Below are 15499 nucleotides of genomic sequence, written 5' to 3'. Positions count from 1 at the left end.
AGTGAAAATGACCAAGTGGAGCTACCACATTTTTGAAAGGTGCACATTTGGAGTAAGGCCAAGCTGGATACTCTATAATCCATATTGCACCCAACAATCATACACCAAAATAAAGGGAATTAAAGGTTCTTTGAATTATACCTAAAATATACAAGGTCTTATTTAAATAGCCAGTTTAACCAGTGAGGAAAGCAGGGGAAATTCTTTTTCTTTAAAATTCTAACCCTATGCAAAATATGAAACTGTAGAGCGCCACCTTAGTATCGATATGTGCCCCCCACTCCCCTTGCCTCATTAGTAATGACTAATATCATGGCTACCAATTGTTGCTTGGTATGCGTGATTGCATAGTTTAGTATATTAAAACAGTCTGGTCATCTTGTGGAGCTCTTAGGGCAAATGTAGTGACCAGGTCCTACAAGTTGTTTTACACATAACATGGCTACAGCAGTATTTGTTGGAATGAGTTTATGTAACTGTTAAGTGGAACAACATTTAGCGACTATTGCCCAACACAGTCAAAAAGGCTCGGGTCAGAAGAATGGGAGAAGGATCTTTTTCCTCCAGATGAAAAGAGGAAAGGGGAGAAGTGCAGAAGTAAATCTACAATTTTCATTTACATATGTATACTGATTTAAAATATCAGTATACTAAAATGTAAATTATTTCTTTCTATGGACTCCTGACATGTGCCCTGAAATATTTACTTATTAAAATGTGCATGTATCTGTAAATAAACTGATTTGCCAATCATGCTAACGTTTTCACCAAGTGCTTAAAAGGGCATGGTAATTTTCCTCTCAAAAGAGCACTTCTGACTCCAAAAGTATGGTAGAGAATTACGTGTCATAAAATTATTTACATCTCTCTATAATGGCATTATTTCATGAAATAGTAAACAAAACTTAAAGCTGGTACTTATGTCATTTACATTCAACAATAGAGTGGTAACATTGATATATTTAATTGATTGTTAGTCAATAAATATATATAAACAAACTTTTCAAGTAAAATGTTATGGATATTCCCAAATTTTATCTTGTCTGCAGTGAGATTGTCATGATTAAATGTCATCAAATAACCAGCTGTTCAGTAAGACAGCAGTGAGATTGTCATGATTAAATGTCATCAAATAACCAGCTGTTCAGTAAGACAGCAGTCATTCAGTTTACTTAAAAAAAGGCATAACTATATCAATCCAAAATTATGCAGAGATCCTGAGAACAAAATAAATGATAAATAATTAAATTAATCTTCACCATGTTTAGATGTTACATTCATGTCTTTAGTGTTTCATTCCAATATCGGATAAATTTTATACCAGTCTCATGTGTTTCTGATTAAGGATTCTTACAAAATGTTAGCAGAAACTGGAAAAATAGCTCACATTGTCTACAGCAGGCAGTGTTTATTTTACAGCATTTAAATATCCTACTCATTTATGAAAGGCTGACGTCATGCACAACACATTGCTGTTTTGCTGAGTAGCTGTTGAAAGGGAAGTATGCCTACTTTCTCGTCACAGTTATGTCTGTGCAAACAACCTTGTGTTTAAGGAATTTTCTATTGTGTAAAGATAGAAAATGATATGAATATTTATAAATTGGTGAACGAGTTTAACTCAGAGTGTAATTTGCTTTAAATTAATTCAAGCAGCAGGGAGGGTGAATAGACCTCTTTTTAAAAGAGTTTATTCATGAAAAATAAAACTTCCTACGAAAATGAAAAATACAAGGTCAGTAACACCAAACCGAAACCTCTAACTGACCGAGATATTCTCTAATTGGGTTAGTGCATTTTGTTACTTCATTTTTGTCGTTCGTTTTTTCAAATTTGTATGTGTGTTTTGTTTATCTTTTGGACACTCATTGTTGGTTAGAACATCCCTGCTGCTGTCTTTTTATCCAAAGATTTTATCAAGACCTACACAGTATCGTGACCGAGGATCATATAAATTTATTGTTATAAACCCATGTGGAGTAGCTTGCACACGTGAAAAGAAGTTTTTGAACTTAATCATATCCATATCCCCTGAACACCAAGTCGGATGAATATTTTGCATAGTATGTGTATCAAGTCCATTAAACACAACTAAAATATTACATTTATCTCTGATCACTTTAGGTATTTAAGTATATCGCTGAGTAATTAAATCATATCTGCCTCGAGAAAATATCAGAGCTGGATTTGAGCTGGATTTGTTTGTTTGTCCAGCAGCACATCATCGTATACTACAAGATTATTAATAAATCCATCAAGTTCATCTATGGATGGTGATTCATCTATATCGGTGATAAAATTAACATCATCACTGTTCACGTCCAATAATTTTGCATTTTCATTAAAATCTTTAAGCACATCATAACATCGCTGATCATCTACAGATGGTGCCACTAAAAATAATTTATCCCATTTGAGCCATCTCATTATCAGATTAAGTAATAATTGCATTTTACCAGACCCAGATGGATCGATGATAATTGCTGTGATAAAATTTGGTAGCACTGGATGATGCTTGACTGGCTCTTGTTTTCGTGTCGCTGAGAAATCAGTGATATCCATGTTGTAGATCTATAATAAATAATATGAATTTATACTGTGTTTGATGTAGTTTATCCCTCCCTACTAGTGGATTAACAACAATAATAACAAAAAATAAAAAGCATGCACTTACAGGCAAGTGTGTGAAATGAGGTACAAAAAAGTACAAATTTATTTCGTCTCGTATGAAGACAGGTGGTGATATTGCTGCTTCACTGGGAAAATTACCAGAAGCTTCATGGGCTAAGTATCGAAGAGAAAAACATCTTCCTGGATATAATTATTGTGGTCCTGTAACCCGACATGATGAGCGAGATCAACCAAGACCTGGAGAGTATCCAATAAATGCGATTGATCAAGCATATCACGTTCATGATGTAGCATATAAAAATAAGGATTTACAACAATGACATATTGCAGATGTGAAGTTGATTCACTTGTTAAATTCCATAAAAAATAAATCTATCAGAGCAAAACTTGCTAGCTTCCTAGTAAAATCTGCGATGAAAGGTAAACTAGTATTAGGGGCCAGTAATTAAGCAACTGATTATTATTATTATAATGGAATCACTTTATTATAGCCCAAGAGGATATTGGAGGGGTAGAGCAGCGATTAGAAAGTTTGCTGATGCAGCAAATGTCACACGTTCTGTTGCTGTAAATTGGTTAGCATGACAGGCAATATGGCAGATTTAACTACGACCACCTTATCGCTATAAAATGAATCCGTCGCTACTCTAATGGCTAATTTAGGGAATCTGTTCACCATCCCCAATAGATTTATTGTAACATACGTGAGCATTGAAGATCTTAAATGAGTATACTGGGGTGAGTCGCTACCAGTGTAACTCACAATTGTACCTAGTTTAGTTCTATCTGACAAGAAAGCTGTTTCTCAGCTAATATCATGTATTTTTCTTTATTGTATTGGCAATGATGAAATCTAATTCCGCATCGTCAATAACTAACCTACAACAGCTTCATTTGTGATCACGTGACCCACCTTGCATAAACTTTATAATTATCTTTCTACCGAGATCCATTGCTTGTTCATTTTCATAGTCAATATTATCTTTATCATCAAATGGATCCAATGATTTTTTTTTCTTTCTTCTGGTAACCAGACTTGTTTTTGGAAGATATGACATTAATATTTCACTCACTGTGAGCAATGATAAAATTCCTGAATCAGGCATGTATCTTAACAATACTGTTGGTGCACACATTTTTTCTAAAAGTGTTTACCAAACCATACATAACAAAAATCGGATAAAGATTTTCAGCAAGCTTAAATGATGTAATTCGTGCATAACCCATTATGTCAAAATCTGGTAGGGGTCCGTATACAGAAACTCAAATCATTTCATGGGTTAGATGTCAGAATCTCTTAAAATATTCAGAACATTCTCCCATTCCAAGAAAACTTCCAGGATAACACTGCCATATCAAATGATATCATATTTCTGCAATCATATTTGGTATTCCATACTCCACCATGTCCATATTTGACACAACTTGATATTACATTAAGAAAATCAAACCATGTAGGTTTCCAAAAATTTTTCCTGGCGAAATGACTGATGGAATAGTAAAACAATTACTGAGTAAATGTTCATAGTCACTGGTATACTTTAATGCAAGATCTTACATTTTTGTTTGAAGAAACTCTGTTCAGTAAATCTCACCATTAGGTCTTACAAACTGATCAATTCTTCTTTTTTTCTTCGAAACAAAGACTTCCATCAGGCCTTATTGGATCACTGTCATCTTCAGAGCTTTGAAACAACCACACAGATACAGGATCACATTTGCTAATCTGATTAATAAAATCAAAAATATTTCCTTGATAAAATTTGACTGTTCCGTCTCAAGGAAATATTGTCACCACCCACGCATGCGCATTATGATCAATAATATTTATCAGAGCTCCTTTCGATTTATATTTTGATTCATACAAAATCTCTCTGGTTATTGTTTTTTCCATTATTGGGAATTTTAGTTTCTTTCCCAGTTTAGTATTATCTTTGATAAATGCTCCAGTATCTTTAACTGTTTCTGCCCACTCATTTATTTTTTTAAATCTTAGATCTGTTAGTTTATTTCCACGTTTCGCGTTTGTGAAGTGTTCTGTAATTCGCTAGGCTAAACAATTTTTTTTCTCAAAAATTTCATTGGTTTTAGATCATGAACACTAGGTTTATCATTTATTGGATATATTGCATAAATAACTGCAGTCACAGGATATGCTCGTTCATAATATGGTTTATCAATACCAGTCAACATTCCTGGTTTAGAATTTGTATTTAATGTAACAATATTTCCAGTGTGATGTAATAAAACACGACCACGTTTGTCATGGATAATCCAAGTATTGTTTAGTTCCGCAATAAATTTTATTCTAAAAAAATATCTTTGATTTTTGAGATAATTAATAATTGTCACTGCTCGTTGGTCATTCATTGTAGCATTGACAACACCTTCAGTATTGTGCAGGTTGACCACACATGAGCTGCACCATTGTCGCAAAATTCTTTCTTGGCACCACAAATACTTTTAATGAGAGTTTCCGTCGGATCAACCAGAGCTTGCCTCCGCAAGTCAGGGGTTCTCTTGTCAAAATCTAATCTAGATTTAGAAGGCTCGATTATAGATAATCTCTCAAACTCTTCTATATTATAATTAGGACAAATATATATTTAAATATATATATATATATATATATATATATATATATATATATATATATATATATATATATATATATATATATATATATAATGATTCAAAAAAGAATAGCTGTAGATGATTAATTATAGGTTCTGCAACTCCCTGTAACAAAGCCTGCATAAATGAATTCGGTGGGCTTCACCTACAAAGCGTACAAAGAGGGAGACTAGGATCAAAACCATGTTCGAAGTGTGGTGATGGGGTTAGGGGAGAAACGCAGTTGTGTGTGCAATGTGATGGTAAAAATTAGGAGAGCTGAAACGATATTATGATTAAAAAAATAACACCAGCAGTGATAAGGTCATAAAAAATGCTGAAGATTATCTAGCCAGATTTTCAAAATAATTATTTAGACAAATAATATTATTCTATAAATGGAGCAAAAATGACTTTATAAAACATTCTGTCATCAAGAATTATGAAGCATCTCAAGATGGTATCATCAGGAACTGTCGGCTAAAAAAAACGAGTCGGTGTTGTTGATAATACTGGTTATCTCAGATTTTGTGTTGGAAAAAAGATATCTCTCTCATAAATTTATTTACGAATGTTTGCATGGACTAATTGAAAAGGTTTTGTAATTGATCTTATTGATTCAGATCTGAAAAATAATTCTTTGTGTAATTTATGAATAATTACAGAGTCAAAATAGAAAATTTGGTGGTACTGGTAATTATAAAATAATTGCAAAAGGGCAGTTAAATCCGTAAATACAGAGGCAGGTGAAGAAATAATATTTTGATCAATGAATGCAGCCTGCGAACATTTTGATATTTGCATGCGTTCTATACAATGTCATAGATAATATTACTAAATCGGCATATTCAAGAAAGTATAAACAAAAAATAATATTTCAGTATCTCCCTATTGTGTTAGATACAAATAGATGAAGGGAGAGAACTCTGTGAAGCTAAGCTTGCTCCAGTAGAGTAATTAAGTAGTTCCCCCGCTTGTCACTGCGTAATATTATGTGACTATAAAGCGATTATTTAATTTTGTGTCATCATTCAGTAACTAATATACAGTAATAACTATCTTTGTGGTAGTTAACATAACACATTCAAGAAAATGTTTTGTTTACCTGTTCACTCCGATGAATACACTTGCTGAAAGTCATAAGAATTCTGGTTGCCTTTTACAGTCATTTCAACACCTTCACAGAATCTTCTAGAAAATCGTGTGATCGAGTTATTCTGGAAATTCCACATAGGAAATGTTGAGAATGTTCTAGAAAATCGCATGATTGAGTCATGCTAGATTATTCCACGTAGGCAAATGTAATGAATGTTCCAGAAAATCACGTGATTGAGTCATTTCTGGAAACTCTGTCATCATTCTAGAACATTCTGTGTATGCGTTAAATGACTAAAAAGGCAACCAGAATTCTTCGTGGTGTCATTCAGCAAGTGTATTCGTGGGAGAGAACAGGTAAGTAAAACATTAATTTAGTAATCTAGGGGTTGTGTTTGCGCTATACTGTACAATTTTATATCGTCCTGGTTGAGGAATACAATTTAAACAGCTATTTATTATATAATGAATTTTGAAAATATTAATTCTACTATTTTTGCAATTAAAAAATTAAAACATGACAAGATAAAAATATGTGATGAACTGAATCCTGATAAAATTGTTTATTATTTTGAATCACAACAACAACAAAGTTTTGAAAATAGATATACACTACCAGCAGAATACCGATTCATTAAGCTGATTCAGCAATCTATGTTTCAGTCCTTGGCAACAGTCAAAAATACAGAAGTTGAGAAATTCATATTTCTCTCATGTGCAATTGAAAAAATTAGATCAGAATTATCTCACAAATACAAAACAAAAAAAATTAATACACACATAAGACAATTGAGAAAGATTATGTCAGATCATGAAAATAAAATCGCTGTCACCAGTGCCCATAGTGATTGTGAAAGTAATGAAAATGTCACTAAAGGGGATTGTGAAAGTTACAGCAACAGCGAATGTTTCAGCTTTGTCTGGGGTAATGGATTCTGATGAAAACAATGACAAAGTTATTAGTGATTGTAAAAGTGTTATCACCAAATAATAAACGATTATAATATTTATTCTGATAATATTCTGATTGAGATTTGTTTTTATTCAGATTTAATTTTATTCGGATTATAATATTTTTCCAGATTCAGATTTATTTTTATTCAGATTCAGTCGTATAATGGTTAATTTTAGTATAATTTACCCCAACAAATTATGAAATCAGTCCTATAATTATTATTTTTTGGTAACATTTACCCCATCAAATTATAAAATCTTAATGATTTTCATAATTTTTGATACCATTACCCCAGCAAATTCAATAATCAGTGAAGAAAAAAATTATTCTGATGATAATATTTATTCTGATAATGTATTTATTCAGATTCATATTTATATTTATTCGGATAATATAATAATTATTCAGATTCATATTTATTTTTATTCAGATTATAATGTTTATTCAGATTCAGTCCTATAAATATTATTTTTAGTATGATTTACCCAAGCAAATTATGAAATCAGTCCTATAATTATTTTTTGTATCAATTTCCCCCATCAAACTATGAACTGTGATTGATGATCCCAATTTTGAGTACTATTTACCTCAGCAAATTCATTAAACAGTGTAGAATAAAAAATTTATTTTCATTCTGATATTTATTCTGATTATAAAATTTTTTCTAATAATAATATTTATGTAATTTTCTGTTTTTCAGTAGGATTTTCAAAATTTTGAGTACCATTTACCCGATTATAAAATCTGACTGATTTTCACAATTTTGAGTACCATTTACCTCAGAAAATTATAAAATCTGATTGCCTTGATTTTGTCAAAGTTGTGTACCATTTACTTGAAATCTGGACGAGAATCAGTAAAAAATAAATTCTGTTATAATATATTGATTTGTTCCTTGACAAAGTCAAGGATGAAATTATTATGTAATTTTTTATTTTTTCTGTTTTCAACAAGATTTTTATTATTTTGAGTATTATTTACCCCATCAATTTGATGAAATCTGGCTGATTTTTGTTATTTTGAGTTTCATTTACCCCATCAATTATAAAATCTGACTGATTTTCATTATTTTGAGTCACATTTACCCCATTAAAATATAACTAATTTTTGTTATTTTGAGTATTATTTACCTGAATTCAGAATGAGAATCAGTTAAAAAAAAAATTCTGCTATAATATATTTTATTTCCCCTGATTAGGAATCAGGATTGAAATCAATCACTAATGTGAAGATCTATGATTTTACATACAGATTCGAATTCAAAACTTCTTATCTCAATTCAAGCAAGCGTCTGGATTGGTCAGTAAGTTTGAAATGTATCCTTGATAATAGTGGATTATGACATTGCAGATAGACTGGATTCATGGGTTCTTGTACAATGAAATATCCAGGAGGTACTTGAGGTGTAAATGTGTATAAAATATATCCCTGACTGGATTTTTCAAGATCAGTTTGATAGCTGCCATCAGTTGCATCACATACAAGATTAACTGCGATTGTTGTTGTTATATTAACAATAGCTGGTGGAATATGATGACCTCCACCATATGGATCATTATTATACTTGAGAACATTTGATGGTGGGATTATTTTTCTCCATGACTCTATGGTTTGTGGAAAATATTCATTGATAATATCATTGACCCATATTTTTAGTTTGTTGGTATTAAATCCTGGTACTGGTAATATAAAATTTAGTAAATCTGCTTCAGCTATTTTATAATAATTAGCAAATAGTTGCTAAAAATATATTATTTCCCCCCTCGCCTTTAACAGAGTACCAACATTTGCCTTCTCATAATAATTTGATTAACATACTCAAGATCTGATACAATTTGATTTAAATGTTATATTGTTTCAATGATTTTCCTTTTTAGATCACTATTAGTATATTCCAGAATATAATTTTTAATTAACTGTACTAATGTAGTGGACATAGTTATATCTTCAGTTTTAATTTCATCAGCCAGTGATTTAAATTCATCTTCATAACAGTTTTTTGGATCACATTTGTGTAGAATAAGATAATAACAAAGAGCAGGATGCCATGGATAACCTTTTCACTATTCTGGAGGATTTATTAAAAAAAATTGTTAATAGAGAAATCATCTCGTTGTGGTTCTAATGGTCCCTGATAAACAGGTGGTATCTCTGGCTATCCTAATACAGTTCTGATTGGTGATTGATATATATCTACATCATAATCTAGAGAGTTTATTTCTATTGTGGCTGATAATGTTGGTTCGTGAACCGTAATAGCAATTTTGGATTCTTTTCCCGCGATATATTTGATTCTGCACTGGAATTCATCATTGATTTGTTCAATTTGATAATTACCTGTGGGAGTACCAACAACTTGCCAATCAGGGGTTCCATCTGGTTTATTTTTATTTGCAAATACCAGTGAATTATTTGCTTGCAACCCACCAAATGAATTGATCTAATATTTGGCCAACTATGATATACTCGTAATTGTGCTAGTGCTATTTCTTTCGCTGGAATTGCAGTTGCAAAATTAATGCTTAACTCAGGATTGGTGGAGCTTGCTGATATCATCATTGTTTTTGATGGAGTTGTTTTTAGCAGTGATCTAGTAATTCATTCGATGTTGACGTTATTTATAACCTCTGAATTTAAATCATGATTTTAATCCCGATTTTCTAAATCAGAAATAGATTCTGATACAGTCATTGCCTCATTGTAAATTTTAATAATTTATGTGAACTCAGTATCTGATATTATTCCATCACTAAGGCCTGATGATATCAACGAAGATAATTTGGAGTATGCTAGCGTTACTGTGTGCAACTTTATTGTATACTCATGCAATTTTGTATTTGGACATGTAGATATTTTTTTTGCAATGATATCAAGAACACCAGCAATTAATGTTGCAGCTAAAACACAAATTGTTATAACTTCTGGTGATGTCATTGTTATTGTTGAAAGCAATACACCAGTTCCAGCAATAACAGCAGACGCCGAATACATAATTATGTCAACGACAACTACAAGTCTGCAATATTTTTTTTATACTTTTACAGTATATTTATCAACGATATTTTTCAGTTTGGTTTGCCACTGACATACTTGATTGTATCTGTAATGTTGAACGTTGATTGGGGAGCTCATTATATTTTAAGTAGGTGGTAGTTTAGTGATTAATTCAAGACACCAATAATAAAACAAGGGGTTGCCTTTTTCTTCGGGTTCCACCAAGAATGTTCCCTCGTCATTTTGATCTAATATAACTAACACACATCCAGTAAAATCATTAATTGGATAACTCCATGGTTTTGTGGTGGATATCGTAAATGTTGCCTTTTATTGTAGTACCGAGTACTGAGAATCTGTATAACCTGGTAACCTCAGCGTGATGTTTAATGGATTTACTAAGTGGTGACCAATAATGTTGATCCAGATGCTACCATATATACGACACTGTGGGTAATTTCTTTATATCAGAGAGCTTAATGTTGATGACTGGTGGACTTAATCCATTAATGGCTCAATTTATGTTTCTTCTAAAATTTAAAAATGTTTGTACATGATTAGAATATTTAGATCTAAATGTGGTCATTCCATCATTGATTGTCATTAACAAGTTCATCATCAGAATGTTGCTATCATTAACATATTTCTTTGTTGCAGTGTCATCGCTTGATTCTGGTTCTCCAAGACCAGTAATTTTATTATTTGTCATATGAGAACCAGTCATTGTATCACTTGCAGTTAATAAATGATCATTGATCCCAGTTCTGATCATTTTGTTGTTGCTGTCTGCATATCTTTTTGTTACTACAGCATCATCTGATTTTGGTTCTCTTACATTATTAATTGTATTTTTTCTCATATTGAGATCACCATACATAATATCCACAATTCTTCTGATACGGCCAGCAATTTCTCCCATGATCGATAGAACTGATTCCTCCGATTTTTTAATTTTACTGCTTTTAGCAAACACCACTAAGTTATCATCGGTCACATGTGGAACCCGCAGAATAATATCTGTCAGCGGGATATTGCTTATCTTTATTTGTCCTTGTTTATCCTGATAAACGATGACTTCGTTTTGATCCACATTTGTGAGACTCAAAAGATTAGTGAGTTCATCCTTGACCTTGTCAAGGGTTGCATGTTTAGATAAATCGCTGAGTTATACTCTGAGTCTTACTCAGAGAAGACATTCCGTAAATATCTACTCAGAGATCTTGGAAACGCTTAATTACATGTATTTGGACGCCAATTTTTGATCTGGGATGCAGAAAATCACTGAGGCAGGAGACCTCCGTACGCATGTAATAGGTGTGCGGCAAAATACAAAGACTTACCAGTCCTGCTTCAGTCACCTGCTTTGTGGGAAAATGTGTTGATCAGTTAGCTATGCTGATATTTACAATGACAGAATTCAGTGACTGAAAGACCCCTTGATGAACACACCTGTTGCCATTATAAGAGTACATTAAGAAAAACATGATGCAATAGCTGGACGCCATGATGCAATAGCTGGGCAGCAAGTTCAAAGGCTTTGACTGGTGGCGGGGTGGTAAAATCTACTGATATTTACAGTGATTGAATTCAGAGCCAGAAAGACCCAGAGATGTATATGCAGTCATTTATAAAGGTACATCAAATAAGCAACTTTAGCTTTCATTATTGTGTTCATTTCCAAATATACATGACCTCGGAATCGAGACATGTTGAGACTTAGACAAAGTGCCATTTGTAAATTTGGATAAGTGTTTTGGGGGTTAAATGGCAAACTTATAAAGATTATAACGAGATTCAGAAGAGTGCTAAAGCTGCTAGAATTGATAGTTCGGATAGGACAGTAGCGAAGTGTAAGAAAGTGTGATGCCTAGCTTAGTGTTTGGAACAAGTCCTTACTTGGATTGACAAAATTCAGTATCACTCTGATGGATGAACAAGAGCTATTTAAGAGGTATATTGACTGACCATACTTTTTTTAAATGCCCCTCGCTTTAGCCCAGTTAGTTCTAGTGTTGTAGCTAAATGTATTCATCAAGACATCATTAGCTAGGCCTAATTTTGATATCAATTACATTGACAAACAAACTCTTGCCCATTCACAAGCATGTTTTGATAGCTGATTGACCATTAACCCTTTTCCAAGTAAGGTAGCAACTATCAATTTCCTGCATGATATCCTATGATGATAAAACATACAAGCATGTGTTTTAAGATCAGAATCGGTGATCTGGATATATATTAACTGCTTTTTGTACACTATTTCGTCATAAAATTAGTTTGAAACTGTAAGTGACCCAGTAGGCCTAACAGGGAAATAATGGTGGACTTCACTAGGTCTGGGATGTACCAGTTGATTAGATTGTCTGTTTTTGTAAATCATCGGGCAAATATTTTCAGAAAAATATACAAATCATTGAAAGCAAAGCCAAAGTTATTATTTTATTAAAGATTTAACTTTAAAATGTAAATTATATAGGTCAGAAATGTATGGGACAATGCTATGTTGTGGAATTCGCGAGATGCGCTTTAAGGTCTAAGCTGTTCTCTGACTTGACACGTATTTGTGAAAATACAGGGGAAAAACAGCAAATCAGATACTATTTAACCATTGCCTAAAATTACTACAAGGACGTAGACAAATGAATAAACCATAAACTTGTAATCCTGTCAATGGACTGTTGCAATGAAGCTGTATTGAAGTGAGTGATTACATTAGGAAAACCTCGCCATCTAAAAATAGATGCACCCATGTCTGTGTTGATTCTGTAGGAAAGAAGGGACTGCAACTTTTGATGGTGGACTCCTATTTTTACCAAAATGGGAGTCCTGGACTCCTAGTTTTAAAATCCTAGCGAGACCTCTGATCTACTATTATACTTTAAGATCTGTTTAAAACGATGGTGTATGATTATACCGTCTGCTTGTATACTTGTGCATGTGCAACATGATTATTTGCAAAGTTTAATGACACTTCTTCAGATGGCTCTTGATGTCCATTTAATCTTAAGGAAACTTCACTAACTCCAAGTTTGTCAACTATCATTGGACTGTGTTCTTGAGAGTTTAATCATGTAGTATCTTGAAAAGCAATAAATATATGTCTTGGTGCAGAAACACCTTGCTGTGATGCTATATGCCATATGAATAAAAGTTTAACTACACTTTGAGTACTGTCTGTGATCATCATCAACCATGACAATGTTGATTTACCGCGCTGACTCATAAAAGAAAGTAACTTTTGTTCTTCGTCGATCGATGGAGTCATTACTGGCATCCACAATGAAAGTTTAAATAATATTACTTTACCAGCAGCAGCAGCGCCACCTTCACGCCAGATAGCATCATTACCATTACTCTTTCTCACAAGTACAATGTATGCTTTACTCCAGAAATGACCTTTCTGACATTTCTGCAAAATCCAAAGATTAGTGACAATGGAATTACACACAAAAATCTTTTACATTCACCCAGTAACATTAATTCACATGTTCTGAACCCTAAGTTGAAATTTGGGTTGGCTCCATGAACCACTGGCCACACATAATCGTCAGCATTGTTGGCATTGTTTCTTGGTCGTTTTATATTGTACAGTCTGCCATCAGGTTGGTCAGAATTATCCTTGGCAAACATCATTGACGGACTAGCTTATCTTTTATAATGATCTGAATATCTTGCTAGACCCAATATCATTGTGGCAGCGTCAACATTATCTTGAATTGATTCATTCTATTCCATCAGTCATGTATATAGCACTTCTGAATAACACCATTATACCATTATTAACAAAAACAACTCTGATATCAGCTCTTTATGGTGTATTAGTGACAGCATCTGTTACAAGTTCTCCTTCTATTTCAGCAAATGCTTCAGCAGGTAAGAAATGACTGCATGTATCCTGAACATGCAGCTCAATTCGACCATGCTGATTTGGCTGTCATGCTTCATAAGAATAATACTGATAATCACGCACAGATTCATCTTTGAGAATTGATGCATCCATGTCAAACACTGGATCAGATACACTTTTAAACATTTTATTATGATTGCTATCTTCTAACACGAAGACCATTTCCTGCTATGAGACTTGTATTTATATCTTTTTCTGATAGTGGTACACCAGCCAACTCTGCTAATTTTTGATTTGCAGCCTGATTCATTATTTTGCTGACATTTGCAGGCATAACTTTAGTACTGGACAATTTTACTGGTTGCACTTTTCGTTGTATTAATCATGCTAGTCTGTCCTTGATTGCTGAGAATGCTTTACTAGCAACATCACCAACAGTACCAATACCTTTATCACGAACAACGTCAGTAGCTTTCATTGATAATTGTTATGCAATCGGTATTGCTTTTGGGGTTATCCTTCTAAATAGACCCTGAACAACATCACCGAGTCCATCATCGTAGATTGCTTTGTATTGTGAATATATCACCCTGACCATGATCGGTCCACATTGAGCATTATGTATGATCATCTTATTTTAGTCATTGTATTTAATTGCATACCCTTAATCATCAACGATTTCATCGATGAGAGACCGATAAACATTGATATCCATGATACCACCTGTAAATAATGATTGACAGATATCAGCTGTTTCATTAATGATTTCTGGGGAATTATTGCTGGCTCATTTTCTGCCATCAGAATATCTAACTGTTCAACATCGGCAATTAAATTATTGCAACTTGAAGTAATAAGACTACTTCCTCGAGTAACAAGACCACTTCCAGTTGTTTCTTCTGCTTCTTTCTTACTTGGTGAAGAACGTAATTTCATCCATTGTCTAATTTTTTTCAAATTCCAAATCTTTTTGTTTTCCTTCTCGTTCAACCTCTTTAAGTTTTGACTTCATTCTCTTTCACTTTGTTTTCTTTCTGCTTTTGCTTTTTCAAGCTGCAACTTCATTTCTTCTTCTTTTTGTCTCCTTTCCAAAATTGATCATCAAATATGCTCATCTACTGTCTGGTTAAAAATATTAAAATTATTAACATCTTCCTCAGATTTGATTTGGTGAGTATTAGTAGTGACGCGATATACATCCCTAATCCAATCAGCATCTTTTAGAGTTTTAACATATTCAGGTTTTGCATACTTATCTCTATCACGATATCCAAATGTGGCAATATCAGGTATTTGGTCTTCGTCCTTGATAGCGGCAGTACCTTCAGGTGTGAATTTATCCATGATTTTAGTTTTGACTCCTG

The 15499-nt window shown here is 33.0% G+C and overlaps 1 protein-coding gene across 1 annotated transcript in view; it reads left to right on the top strand.

Annotated features, from left to right (window-relative positions):
- LOC149803288 (dynein axonemal assembly factor 5-like) overlaps window positions 1-15499 on the top strand; it is a 58276-nt gene that overhangs the window by 8282 nt on the left and 34495 nt on the right. The gene's annotated exons all lie outside the window — the stretch shown is intronic.

This window comes from Sinohyriopsis cumingii, chromosome 3 (genome assembly GCF_028554795.1).
Source record: "Sinohyriopsis cumingii isolate HCF-2022 chromosome 3, ASM2855479v2, whole genome shotgun sequence".
Taxonomy (NCBI): domain Eukaryota; kingdom Metazoa; phylum Mollusca; class Bivalvia; order Unionida; family Unionidae; genus Sinohyriopsis; species Sinohyriopsis cumingii.
This window is presented reverse-complemented; position numbering and strand designations above follow the sequence as displayed.